Source organism: Stenella coeruleoalba, assembly GCF_951394435.1.
Source record: "Stenella coeruleoalba genome assembly, contig: scaffold_73, whole genome shotgun sequence".
Lineage (NCBI taxonomy): Eukaryota > Metazoa > Chordata > Mammalia > Artiodactyla > Delphinidae > Stenella > Stenella coeruleoalba.
Genome location: NW_027646280.1, coordinates 972,433 through 986,542, shown reverse-complemented (window position 1 = coordinate 986,542; position 14,110 = coordinate 972,433). Strand labels below are relative to the sequence as shown.

The 14,110-nt window shown below is 43.9% G+C and overlaps 1 long non-coding RNA gene across 3 annotated transcripts in view; it reads right to left on the bottom strand.

Moving 5' to 3' along the window:
• LOC307181213 overlaps positions 1-14,110 on the bottom strand; it is a 759,305-nt gene that overhangs the window by 68,681 nt on the left and 676,514 nt on the right. The window contains exon 5 of one of the 3 annotated variants that reach the window (XR_013826112.1): positions 6,801-6,846. The exons of the other annotated variants lie outside the window; for them this stretch is intronic. This is a non-coding gene — a long non-coding RNA (uncharacterized lncRNA). Of the gene's footprint in view, positions 1-6,800; positions 6,847-14,110 lie in introns of those variants that run through there. 3 annotated transcript variants of the gene reach the window in all.

The following is a 14,110-nucleotide window of genomic DNA, read 5'->3' as shown; positions in this document are numbered from 1 at the left end:
TTGCAGGAAACCGATTTCAGGAGGTAGACTGGAATTGCATTGAAAGCATAGGAAAAGAGGCAGAACGTCCACAATGATGCACTTGGCCAAAAAGTGCGTATGCGTTTTTTCCTGAATATATTCAGGAAAAAACGCATACGCCCTTTTTGGCCAACCAAGCAAGCTTGCAAAGGAAATCTGCACTACAATGAAGTCTCACTTCCCCCCGGTCAAAAGGGCCATCTGAAAAAAGTGTAAAATCCAGAAAGGCAGGACAGGCCATGGAGAACTGGGAGCCTTGTTATGCTGATGGGCGGGATGTAAATTGCCAACAACCACTCAGGAGAAGTGTATGGTGTTTCCTGAAACATCTAAAAAACAAAGCAACAGAACCTAGGGCACTTCCACTTATGGTCCTATAGCTTAGGGAAATTAAAATCAAAAAGACACAGCCACCCCAAAGTTTGGAACGGCTCTGTTTACAAGAACCTCGTTTACAGTACAAGTTCAACATCGCAGAAAGTGAAAAATGGATAAAGAAGTTGTGGTATTTACTTACAAAGCAATATCACTCAGCAATGAAATCTGTGTCATCAGGCCCTTAGCAGCACAATGAGTGGATTCAGGTATGATGATTCTAACTGAAATAAGTCACACAGAAAAAGAAACATCATAAGATATCAGTAATACACGGAATGTAAACTTGGCTACACAGGAACTGAATTACAGAACAGAACAGGGTCTCAAATTTAGAAAACCAACTTATTCTTGCTTAAGAGTAAAGGTGAGTTGGGGTGCTGCATAAAACCAGAGATTGAAATGAGCACAGATAAAGTTCCTTAAGCCAAATATGGAATAGACAAGAGCTACTCCTTGCTCAACGAAATGGACTCAACACCCCATATTAAACGCCTAAGAATGTACCTGACTAGTAAGAGACCCTTTGAAGTCATATTGCATGGTACCCATTTCACGGGTCTCAACTCTCCAGGTTTAAGGTATTCTTCCTTCAGCTAAAACATGCATGTGGAACCCAAGTATGATCAACCATGTGAACGGGAGACGTGTTCAAATATGTCTCAGTTTTCCACCCCTGGTACTCGGGTGCAACATTCCAGACGCTTTACTAACACTCTCCCCACTTGGAGAGTCAGCGCCTTTAACCTCCTGTTTGGCCCAGTTTGCAATTTCTGCGGAAGATGAACAGGAATAGCGAGAACCAATGAGATACTGGCTGGAGGTGTCTGGACGGGCAAATTTAACTCTCATTTCCCACCAGGAGGAGGAAATAACCAAAGGCTCAGCATGCCATGCCGGAACCAGATTAGGGCCTGAAGCCATCCTGCGGTGTTGCGGCCAGGTCACAAGAAAGCAAGTTGAAGAAAGGAGCTCATGGGCACTGTAATTCACAAACCTGCAGAGTTATAAATGACAGCTATCGTCCAAAAATAGACTGAAGTAAGGCTGCCAAGAGGACTTGAAAGCGGGGCAGAATTGCAGGAAACCGATTTCAGGAGGTAGACTGGAATTGCATTGAAAGCATAGGAAAAGAGGCAGAACGTCCACAATGATGCACTTGGCCAAAAAGGGCGTATGCGTTTTTTCCTGAATATATTTTCCTGAATATATTCAGGAAAAAACGCATACGCCCTTTTTGGCCAACCAAGCAAGCTTGCAAAGGAAATCTGCACTACAATGAAGTCTCACTTCCCCCCGGTCAAAAGGGCCATCTGAAAAAAGTGTAAAATCCAGAAAGGCAGGACAGGCCATGGAGAACTGGGAGCCTTGTTATGCTGATGGGCGGGATGTAAATTGCCAACAACCACTCGGGAGAAGTGTATGGTGTTTCCTGAAACATCTAAAAAACAAAGCAACAGAGCCTAGGGCACTTCCACTTATGGTCCTATAGCTTAGGGAAATTAAAATCAAAAAGACACAGCCACCCCAAATTTTGGGACGCCTCCGTTTACAAGAACCTCGTTTACCGTACAAGTTCAATATCACAGAAAGTGAAAAATGGATAAAGAACTTGTGGTACTTACGTACAATGCAGTATCACTCAGCAATGAAATCTATGTCATCAGGCCCGTAGCAGCATAATGAGTGGAATCAGGTACGATGATTCTAACTGAAATAAGTCACACAGAAAAAGAAACATCATAAGATATCCCTAATACACGGAATGTAAACTTGGCTACAGAGGAACTGCATTCCAAAACAGAACAGGGTCTCAAATTTAGAAAACCAACTTATGCTTGCTTAAGGGGAAAGGTGAGTTGGGGTGCTGCATAAAACCAGAGATTGAAATGAGCACAGATAAAGTTCCTTAAGCCAAATATGGAATAGACAAGAGCTACTCCTTGCTCAACGAAATGGACTCAACACCGCATATTAAACGCCTAAGAATGTACCTGACTAGTAAGTATCTTAAAACCTATGGATTGCTATGTCTCCAAAAGAGAATCAAGCATGTGTACAGGGGCATAAACGCAGCAGTGATAGGATTGGAGAGTTTCGTGAGCAAATGAAGACCGTTTGAAGTCATATTGCATGGTACCCATTACACGGGTCTCAACTCTCCAGGTTTAAGGTATTCTTCCTTCAGCTAAAACATGCATGTGGAACCCAGAGTATGATCAACAGTGTGAATGGGAGACGTGTTCAAATATGTCTCAGTTTTCCTCCCCTGGTACTCGGGTGCAACATTCCAGACGCTTAACTAACACTCTCCCCACTTGGAGAGTCAGCACCTTTAACCTCCTGTTTGGCCCCGTTTGCAATTTCTGCGGAAGATGAACAGGAATAGGGAGAACCAATGAGAGACTAGCTGGAGGTGTGTGGACGGGCAAATTTAACTCTCATTTCCCACCAGAAAGAGGAAATAACCAAAGGCTCAGCGTGCCGTGCCGGAACCAGATTAGGGCCTGAAGCCATCCTGCGGTGTTGCGGCCAGGTCACAAGAAAGCGAGTTGAAGAAAGGAGCTCAGGGGCACTGTAATTCACAAACCTGTAGAGTTATAAATGACAGCTATCGTCCAAAAATATACTGAAGTAAGGCTGCCAAGAGGACTTGAAAGCGGGGCAGAATTGCAGGAAACTGATTTCAGGAGGTAGACTGGAATTGCATTGAAAGCATAGGAAAAGAGGCAGAACGTCCACAATGATGCACTTGGCCAAAAAGGGCGTATGCGTTTTTTCCTGAATATATTCAGGAAAAAACGCATACGCCCTTTTTGGCCAACCAAGCAAGCTTGCAAAGGAAATCTGCACTACAATGAAGTCTCACTTCCCCCCGGTCAAAAGGGCCATCTGAAAAAAGTGTAAAATCCAGAAAGGCAGGACAGGCCATGGAGAACTGGGAGCCTTGTTATGCTGATGGGCGGGATGTAAATTGTCAACAGACACTCGGGAGAAGTGTATGGTGTTTCCTGAAACATCGAAAAAACAAAGCAACAGAGCCTAGGGCACTTCCACTTATGGTCCTATAGCTTAGGGAAATTAAAATCAAAAAGACACAGCCACCCCAAAGTTTGGGATGCCTCTGTTTACAAGAACCTCGTTTACAGTACAAGTTCAACATCGCAGAAAATGAAAAATGGATAAAGAAGCTGTGGTATTTACTTACAAAGCAATAACACTCAGCAATGAAATCTATGTCATCAGGCCCTTAGCAGCACAATGAGTGGATTCAGGTATGATGATTCTAACTGAAATAAGTCACACAGAAAAAGAAACATCATAAGATATCACTAATACACGGAATGTAAACTTGGCTACACAGGAACTGAATTACAGAACAGAACAGGGTCTCAAATTTAGAAAACCAACTTATGCTTGCTTAAGGGGAAAGGTGAGTTGGGGTGCTGCATAAAACCAGAGATTGAAATGAGCACAGATAAAGTTCCTTAAGTCAAATATGGAATAGACAAGAGCTACTCCTTGCTCAACGAAATGGACTCAACACCGCATATTAAACGCCAAAGAATGTACCTGACTAGTAAGTATCTTAAAACCTATGGATTGCTATGTCTCCGAAAGAGAATCAAGCGTGTGTACAGGGGCATAAACGCAGCAGTGATAGGATTGGAGAGGTTCGGTGAGCAAATGAAGACCCTTTGAAGTCATATTGCATGGTACCCATTCCACGGGTTTCAACTACCCTGGTTTAAGGTATTCTTCCTTCAGCTAAAACATGCATGTGTAACCCAGAGTATGATCATCCTTGTGAACGGGAGACGTGTTCAAATATGTCTCAGTTTTTGTACCCTGGTACTCGGGTGCAGCATTCCAGACACTTTACTAACACTCTCCCGACTTGGAGAGTCAGCGCCTTTAACCTCCTGTTTGGCCCAGTTTGCAATTTCTGCGGAAGATGAACAGGAATAGCGAGAACCAATGAGAGACTAGCTGGAGGTGTCTGGACGGGCAAATTTAACTCTCATTTCCCACCAGGAAGAGGAATTAACCAAAGGCTCAGCGGGCCGTGCCAGAACCAGATTAGGGCCTGAAGCCATCCTGCGGTGTTGCGGTCAGGTCACAAGAAAGCGAGTTGAAGAAAGGAGCTCAGGGGCACTGTAATTCACAAACCTGCAGAGTTATAAATGACAGCTATCGTCCAAAAATAGACTGAAGTAAGGCTGCCAAGAGGACTTGAAAGCGGGGCAGCATTGCAGGAAACCGATTTCAGGAGGTAGACTGGAATTGCATTGAAAGCATAGGAAAAGAGGCAGAACGTCCACAATGATGCACTTGGCCAAAAAGGGCGTATGCGTTTTTTCCTGAATATATTCAGGAAAAAACGCATACGCCCTTTTTGGCCAACCAAGCAAGCTTGCAAAGGAAATCTGCACTACAATTAAGTCTCACTTTCCCCCGGTCAAAAGGGCCATCTGAAAAAAGTGTAAAATCCAGAAAGGCAGGACAGGCCATGGAGAACTGGGAGCCTTGTTATGCTGATGGGCGGGATGTAAATTGCCAACAACCACTTGGGAGAAGTGTATGGTGTTTCCTGAAACATCTAAAAAACAAAGCAACAGAGCCTAGGGCACTTCCACTTATGGTCCTATAGCTTAGGGAATTTAAAATCAAAAAGACACAGCCACCCCAAAGTTTGGAACGGCTCTGTTTACAAGAACCTCGTTTACAGTACAAGTTCAACATCGCAGAAAGTGAAAAATGGATAAAGAAGTTGTGGTATTTACTTACAAAGCAATATCACTCAGCAATGAAATCTGTGTCATCAGGCCCTTAGCAGCAAAATGAGTGGATTCAGGTATGATGATTCTAACTGAAATAAGTCACACAGAAAAAGAAACATCATAAGATATCAGTAATACACGGAATGTAAACTTGGCTACACAGGAACTGCATTCCAAAACAGAACAGGGTCTCAAATTTAGAAAACCAACTTATACTTGCTTAAGGGTAAAGGTGAGTTGGGGTGCTGCATAAAACCAGAGATTGAAATGAGCACAGATAAAGTTCCTTAAGCCAAATATGGAATACACAAGAGCTACTCCTTGCTCAACGAAATGGACTCAACACCGCATATTAAACGCCTAAGAATGTACCTGACTAGTAAGTATCTTAAAACCTATGGATTGCTATGTCTCCGAAAGAGAATCAAGCATGTGTACAGGGGCATAAACGCAGCAGTGATAGGATTGGAGAGGTTCGGTGAGCAAATGAAGACCCTTTGAAGTCATATTGCATGGTACCCATTCCACGGGTTTCAACTACCCAGGTTTTAGGTATTCTTCCTTCAGCTAAAACATGCATGTGGAACCCAGAGTATGATCAACCATGTGATCGGGAGACGTGTTCAAATATGTCTCAGTTTTCGTACCCTGGTACTCGGGTGCAACATTCCAGACGCTTTACTAACACTCTCCCCACTTGGAGAGTCAGTCCCTTTAACCTCCTGTTTGGCCCAGTTTGCAATTTCTGCGGAAGATGAACAGGAATAGTGAGAACCAATGAGAGACTAGCTGGAGGTGTCTGGACGGGCAAATTTAACTCTCATTTCCCACCAGGAAGAGGAATTAACCAAAGGCTCAGCGTGCCGTGCCGGAACCAGATTAGGGCCTGAAGCCATCCTGCGGTGTTGCGGCCAGCTCACAAGAAAGCGAGTTGAAGAAAGGAGCTCAGGGGCACTGTAATTCACAAACCTGCAGAGTTATAAATGACAGCTATCGTCCAAAAATAGACTGAAGTAAGGCTGCCAAGAGGACTTGAAAGCGGGGCAGAATTGCAGGAAACCGATTTCAGGAGGTAGACTGGAATTGCATTGAAAGCATAGGAAAAGAGGCAGAACGTCCACAATGATGCACTTGGCCAAAAAGGGCGTATGCGTTTTTTCCTGAATATATTCAGGAAAAAACGCATACGCACTTTTTGGCCAACCAAGCAAGCTTGCAAAGGAAACCTGCACTACAATGAAGTCTCACTTCCCCCTGGTCAAAAGGGCCATCTGAATAAAGTGTAAAATCCAGAAAGGCAGGACAGGCCATGGAGAACTGGGAGCCTTGTTATGCTGATGGGCGGGATGTAAATTGCCAACAACCACTTGGGAGAAGTGTATGGTGTTTCCTGAAACATCTAAAAAACAAAGCAACAGAGCCTAGGGCACTTCCACTTATGGTCCTATAGCTTAGGGAATTTAAAATCAAAAACACACAGCCACCCCAAAGTTTGGAACGGCTCTGTTTACAAGAACCTCGTTTACAGTACAAGTTCAACATCGCAGAAAGTGAAAAATGGATAAAGAAGTTGTGGTATTTACTTACAAAGCAATATCACTCAGCAATGAAATCTGTGTCATCAGGCCCTTAGCAGCAAAATGAGTGGATTCAGGTATGATGATTCTAACTGAAATAAGTCACACAGAAAAAGAAACATCATAAGATATCAGTAATACACGGAATGTAAACTTGGCTACACAGGAACTGCATTCCAAAACAGAACAGGGTCTCAAATTTAGAAAACCAACTTATACTTGCTTAAGGGTAAAGGTGAGTTGGGGTGCTGCATAAAACCAGAGATTGAAATGAGCACAGATAAAGTTCCTTAAGCCAAATATGGAATACACAAGAGCTACTCCTTGCTCAACGAAATGGACTCAACACCGCATATTAAACGCCTAAGAATGTACCTGACTAGTAAGTATCTTAAAACCTATGGATTGCTATGTCTCCGAAAGAGAATCAAGCATGTGTACAGGGGCATAAACGCAGCAGTGATAGGATTGGAGAGGTTCGGTGAGCAAATGAAGACCCTTTGAAGTCATATTGCATGGTACCCATTCCACGGGTTTCAACTACCCAGGTTTTAGGTATTCTTCCTTCAGCTAAAACATGCATGTGGAACCCAGAGTATGATCAACCATGTGATCGGGAGACGTGTTCAAATATGTCTCAGTTTTCGTACCCTGGTACTCGGGTGCAACATTCCAGACGCTTTACTAACACTCTCCCCACTTGGAGAGTCAGTCCCTTTAACCTCCTGTTTGGCCCAGTTTGCAATTTCTGCGGAAGATGAACAGGAATAGTGAGAACCAATGAGAGACTAGCTGGAGGTGTCTGGACGGGCAAATTTAACTCTCATTTCCCACCAGGAAGAGGAATTAACCAAAGGCTCAGCGTGCCGTGCCGGAACCAGATTAGGGCCTGAAGCCATCCTGCGGTGTTGCGGCCAGCTCACAAGAAAGCGAGTTGAAGAAAGGAGCTCAGGGGCACTGTAATTCACAAACCTGCAGAGTTATAAATGACAGCTATCGTCCAAAAATAGACTGAAGTAAGGCTGCCAAGAGGACTTGAAAGCGGGGCAGAATTGCAGGAAACCGATTTCAGGAGGTAGACTGGAATTGCATTGAAAGCATAGGAAAAGAGGCAGAACGTCCACAATGATGCACTTGGCCAAAAAGGGCGTATGCGTTTTTTCCTGAATATATTCAGGAAAAAACGCATACGCACTTTTTGGCCAACCAAGCAAGCTTGCAAAGGAAACCTGCACTACAATGAAGTCTCACTTCCCCCTGGTCAAAAGGGCCATCTGAATAAAGTGTAAAATCCAGAAAGGCAGGACAGGCCATGGAGAACTGGGAGCCTTGTTATGCTGATGGGCGGGATGTAAATTGCCAACAGACACTTGGGAGAAGTGTATGGTGTTTCCTGAAACATCTAAAAAACAAAGCAACAGAGCCTAGGGCACTGCCACTTATGGTCCTATAGCTTAGGGAAATTAAAATCAAAAAGACACAGCCACCCCAAAGTTTGGGACGCCTCTGTTTACAAGAACCTCGTTTACAGTACAAGTTCAACATCGCAGAAAGTGAAAAATGGATAAAGAACTTGAGGTACTTACGTACAATGCAGTATCACTCAGCAAAGAAATCTATGTCATCAGGCCCTTAGCAGCATAATGAGTGGATTCAGGTACGATGATTCTAACTGAAATAAGTCACACAGAAAAAGAAACATCATAAGATATCAGTAATACACGGAATGTAAACTTGGCTACACAGGAACTGCATTCCAAAACAGAACAGGGTCTCAAATTTAGAAAACCAACTTATACTTGCTTAAGGGTAAAGGTGAGTTGGGGTGCTGCATAAAACCAGAGATTGAAATGAGCACAGATAAAGTTCCTTAAGCCAAATATGGAATACACAAGAGCTACTCCTTGCTCAACGAAATGGACTCAACACCGCATATTAAACGCCTAAGAATGTACCTGACTAGTAAGTATCTTAAAACCTATGGATTGCTATGTCTCCGAAAGAGAATCAAGCATGTGTACAGGGGCATAAACGCAGCAGTGATAGGATTGGAGAGGTTCGGTGAGCAAATGAAGACCCTTTGAAGTCATATTGCATGGTACCCATTCCACGGGTTTCAACTACCCAGGTTTTAGGTATTCTTCCTTCAGCTAAAACATGCATGTGGAACCCAGAGTATGATCAACCATGTGAACAGGAGATGTGTTCAAATATGTCTCAGTTTTCGTACCCTGGTACTCGGGTGCAACATTCCAGACGCTTTACTAACACTCTCCCGACTTGGAGAGTCAGTGCCTTTAACCTCCTGTTTGGCCCAGTTTGCAATTTCTGCGGAAGATGAACAGGAATAGCGAGAACCAATGAGAGGCTAGCTGGAGGTGTCTGAACGGGCAAATTTAACTCTCATTTCCCACCAGGAAGAGGAATTAACCAAAGGCTCAGCATGCCGGGCCGGAACCAGATTAGGGCCTGAAGCCATCCTGCGGTGTTGCGGCCAGGTCACAAGAAAGCGAGTTGAAGAAAGGAGCTCAGGGGCACTGTAATTCACAAACCTGCAGAGTTATAAATGACAGCTATCGTCCAAAAATAGACTGAAGTAAGGCTGCCAAGAGGACTTGAAAGCGGGGCAGAATTGCAGGAAACCGATTTCAGGAGGTAGACTGGAATTGCATTGAAAGCATAGGAAAAGAGGCAGAACGTCCACAATGATGCACTTGGCCAAAAAGGGCGTATGCGTTTTTTCCTGAATATATTCAGGAAAAAACGCATACGCCCTTTTTGGCCAACCAAGCAAGCTTGCAAAGGAAATCTGCACTACAATGAAGTCTCACTTCCCCCGGTCAAAAGGGCCATCTGAAAAAAGTGTAAAATCCAGAAAGGCAACAGGCCATTGAGAACTGGGAGCCTTGTTATGCTGCTGGGTGGGATGTAAATTGCCAACAGACACTTGGGAGAAGTGTATGGTGTTTCCTGAAACATCTAAAAAACAAAGCAACAGAGCCTAGGGCACTTCCACTTATGGTCCTATAGCTTAGGGAAATTAAAATCAAAAAGACACAGCCACCCCAAAGTTTGGAACGGCTCTGTTTACAAGAACCTCGTTTACAGTACAAGTTCAACATCGCAGAAAGTGAAAAATGGATAAAGAAGTTGTGGTATTCACTTACAAAGCAATATCACTCAGCAATGAAATCTATGTCATCAGGCCCTTAGCAGCACAATGAGTGGATTCAGGTATGATGATTCTAACTGAAATAAGTCACACAGAAAAAGAAACATCATAAGATATCAGTAATACACGGAATGTAAACTTGGCTACACAGGAACTGAATTACAGAACAGAACAGGGTCTCAAATTTAGAAAACCAACTTATGCTTGCTTAAGGGTAAAGGTGAGTTGGGGTGCTGCATAAAACCAGAGATTGAAATGAGCAGAGATAAAGTTCCTTAAGCCAAATATGGAATAGACAAGAGCTACTCGTTGCTCAACGAAATGGACTCAACACCGCATATTAAACGTCTAAGAATGTACCTGACTAGTAAGTATTTTAAAACCTATGGATTGCTATGTCTCCGAAAGAGAATCAAGCATGTGTACAGGGGCATAAACGCAGCAGTGATAGGATTGGAGAGGTTCGTGAGCAAATGAAGACCCTTTGAAGTCATATTGCATGGTACCCATTCCACGGGTTTCAACTACCCAGGTTTAAGGTATTCTTCCTTCAGCTAAAACATGCATGTGGAACCCAAGTATGATCAACCATGTGAACAGGAGACGTGTTCAAATATGTCTCAGTTTTCCTCCCCTGGTACTCGGGTGCAACATTCCAGATGCTTTCCTAACACTCTCCCCACTTGGAGAGTCAGCGCCTTTAACCTCCTGTTTGGCCCAGTTTGCAATTTCTGCGGAAGATGAACAGGAATAGCGAGAACCAATGAGAGGCTAGCTGGAGGTGTCTGGACGGGCAAATTTAACTCTCATTTCCCACCAGGAAGAGGAAATAACCAAAGGCTCAGCGTGCCATGCCGGAACCAGATTAGGGCCTGAAGCCATCCTGCGGTGTTGCGGCCAGCTCAAAAGAAAGCGAGTTGAAGAAAGGAGCTCAGGGACACTGTAATTCACAAACCTGCAGAGTTATAAATGACAGCTATCGTCCAAAAATAGACTGAAGTAAGGCTGCCAAGAGGACTTGAAAGCGGGGCAGAATTGCAGGAAACCGATTTCAGGAGGTAGACTGGAATTGCATTGAAAGCATAGGAAAAGAGGCAGAACGTCCACAATGATGCACTTGGCCAAAAAGGGCGTATGCGTTTTTTCCTGAATATATTCAGGAAAAAACGCATACGCCCTTTTTGGCCAACCAAGCAAGCTTGCAAAGGAAATCTGCACTACAATGAAGTCTCACTTCCCCCCGGTCAAAAGGGCCATCTGAAAAAAGTGTAAAATCCAGAAAGGCAGGACAGGCCATGGACAACTGGGAGCCTTGTTATGCTGATGGGCGGGATGTAAATTGCCAACAGACACTGGGGAGAAGTGCACGGTGTTTCCTTAAACATCTAAAAAACAAAGCAACAGAGCCTAGGGCACTGCCACTTATGGTCCTATAGCTTAGGGAAATTAAAATCAAAAAGACACAGCCACCCCAAAGTTTGGAACGGCTCTGTTTACAAGAACCTCATTTACAGTACAAGTTCAACATCGCAGAAAGTGAAAAATGGATAAAGAAGTTGTGGTATTTACTTACAAAGCAATATCACTCAGCAATGAAATCTGTGTCATCAGGCCCTTAGCAGCACAATGAGTGGATTCAGGTATGATGATTCTAACTGAAGTAAGTCACACAGAAAAAGAAACATCATAAGATATCAGTAATACACGGAATGTAAACTTGGCTACACAGGAACTGAATTACAGAACAGAACAGGGTCTCAAATTTAGAAAACCAACTTATGCTTGCTTAAGGGTAAAGGTGAGTTGGGGTGCTGCATAAAACCAGAGATTGAAATGAGCACAGATAAAGTTCCTTAAGTCAAATATGGAATAGACAAGAGCTACTCCTTGCTCAACGAAATGGACTCAACACCGCATATTAAACGCCTAAGAATGTACCTGACTAGTAAGTATCGTAAAACCTATGGATTGCTATGTCTCCGAAAGAGAATCAAGCATGTGTACAGGGGCATAAACGCAGCAGTGATAGGATTGGAGAGGTTCAGTGAGCAAATGAAGACCCTTTGAAGTCATATTGCATGGTACCCATTTCACGGGTCTCAACTCTCCAGGTTTAAGGTATTCTTCCTTCAGCTAAAACATGCATGTGGAACCCAAGTATGATCAACCATGTGAACGGGAGACGTGTTCAAATATGTCTCAGTTTTCCTCCCCTGGTACTCGGGTGCAACATTCCAGACGCTTTACTAACACTCTCCCCACTTGGAGAGTCAGCGCCTTTAACCTCCTGTTTGGCCCAGTTTGCAATTTCTGTGGAAGATGAACAGGAATAGCGAGAACCAATGAGAGACTAGCTGGAGGTGTCTGGACGGGCAAATTTAACTCTCATTTCCCAACATGAAGAGGAAATAACCAAAGGCTCAGCGTGCCGTGCCGGAACCAGATTAGGGCCTGAAGCCATCCTGCGGTGTTGCGGCCAGCTCAAAAGAAAGCGAGTTGAAGAAAGGAGCTCAGGGGCACTGTAATTCACAAACCTGCAGAGTTATAAATGACAGCTATCGTCCAAAAATAGACTGAAGTAAGGCTGCCAAGAGGACTTGAAAGCGGGGCAGAATTGCAGGAAACCGATTTCAGGAGGTAGACTGGAATTGCATTGAAAGCATAGGAAAAGAGGCAGAACGTCCACAATGATGCACTTGGCCAAAAAGGGCGTATGCGTTTTTTCCTGAATATATTGAGGAGAAAACGCATACGCCCTTTTTGGCCAACCAAGCAAGCTTGCAAAGGAAATCTGCACTACAATGAAGTCTCACTTCCCCCCGGTCAAAAGGGCCATCTGAAACAAGTGTAAAATCCAGAAAGGCAGGACAGGCCATGGAGAACTGGGAGCCTTGTTATGCTGATGGGCGGGATGTAAATTGCCAACAGACACTTGGGAGAAGTGTATGGTGTTTCCTGAAACATCTAAAAAACAAAGCAACAGAGCCTAGGGCACTTCCACTTAAGGTCCTATAGCTTAGGGAAATTAAAATCAAAAAGACACAGCCACAACAAAGTTTCGAACGGCTCTGTTTACAAGAACCTCGTTTACAGTACAAGTTCAACATCGCAGAAAGTGAAAAATGGATAAAGAAGTTGTGGTATTCACTTACAAAGCAATATCACTCAGCAATGAAATCTATGTCATCAGGCCCTTAGCAGCACAATGAGTGGATTCAGGTATGATGATTCTAACTGAAATAAGTCACACAGAAAAAGAAACATCATAAGATATCAGTAATACACGGAATGTAAACTTGGCTACACAGGAACTGAATTACAGAACAGAACAGGGTCTCAAATTTAGAAAACCAACTTATGCTTGCTTAAGGGGAAAGGTGAGTTGGGGTGCTGCATAAAACCAGAGATTGAAATGAGCACAGATAAAGTTCCTTAAGCCAAATATGGAATAGACAAGAGCTACTCCTTGCTCAACGAAATGGACTCAACACCGCATATTAAACGCCTAAGAATGTACCTGACTAGTAAGTATCTTAAAACCTATGGATTGCTATGTCTCCGAAAGAGAATCAAGCGTGTGTACAGGGGCATAAACGCAGCAGTGATAGGATTGGAGAGGTTCGGTGAGCAAATGAAGACCCTTTGAAGTCATATTGCATGGTACCCATTACACGGGTCTCAACTCTCCAGGTTTAAGGTATTCTTCCCTCAGCTAAAACATGCATGTGGAACCCAAGTATGATCAACCATGTGAACGGGAGACGTGTTCAAATATGTCTCAGTTTTCCTCCCCTGGTACTCGGGTGCAACATTCCAGACGCTTTACTAACACTCTCCCCACTTGGAGAGTCAGCGCCTTTAACCTCCTGTTTGGCCCAGTTTGCAATTTCTGCGGAAGATGAACAGGAATAGCGAGAACCAATGAGAGGCTAGCTGGAGGTGTCTGGACGGGCAAATTTAACTCTCATTTCCCACCAGGAAGAGGAAATAACCAAAGGCTCAGCGTGCCGTGCCGGAACCAGATTAGGGCCTGAAGCCATCCTGCGGTGTTGCGGCCAGCTCAAAAGAAAGCGAGTTGAAGAAAGGAGCTCAGGGACACTGTAATTCACAAACCTGCAGAGTTATAAATGACAGCTATCGTCCAAAAATAGACTGAAGTAAGGCTGCCAAGAGGACTTGAAAGC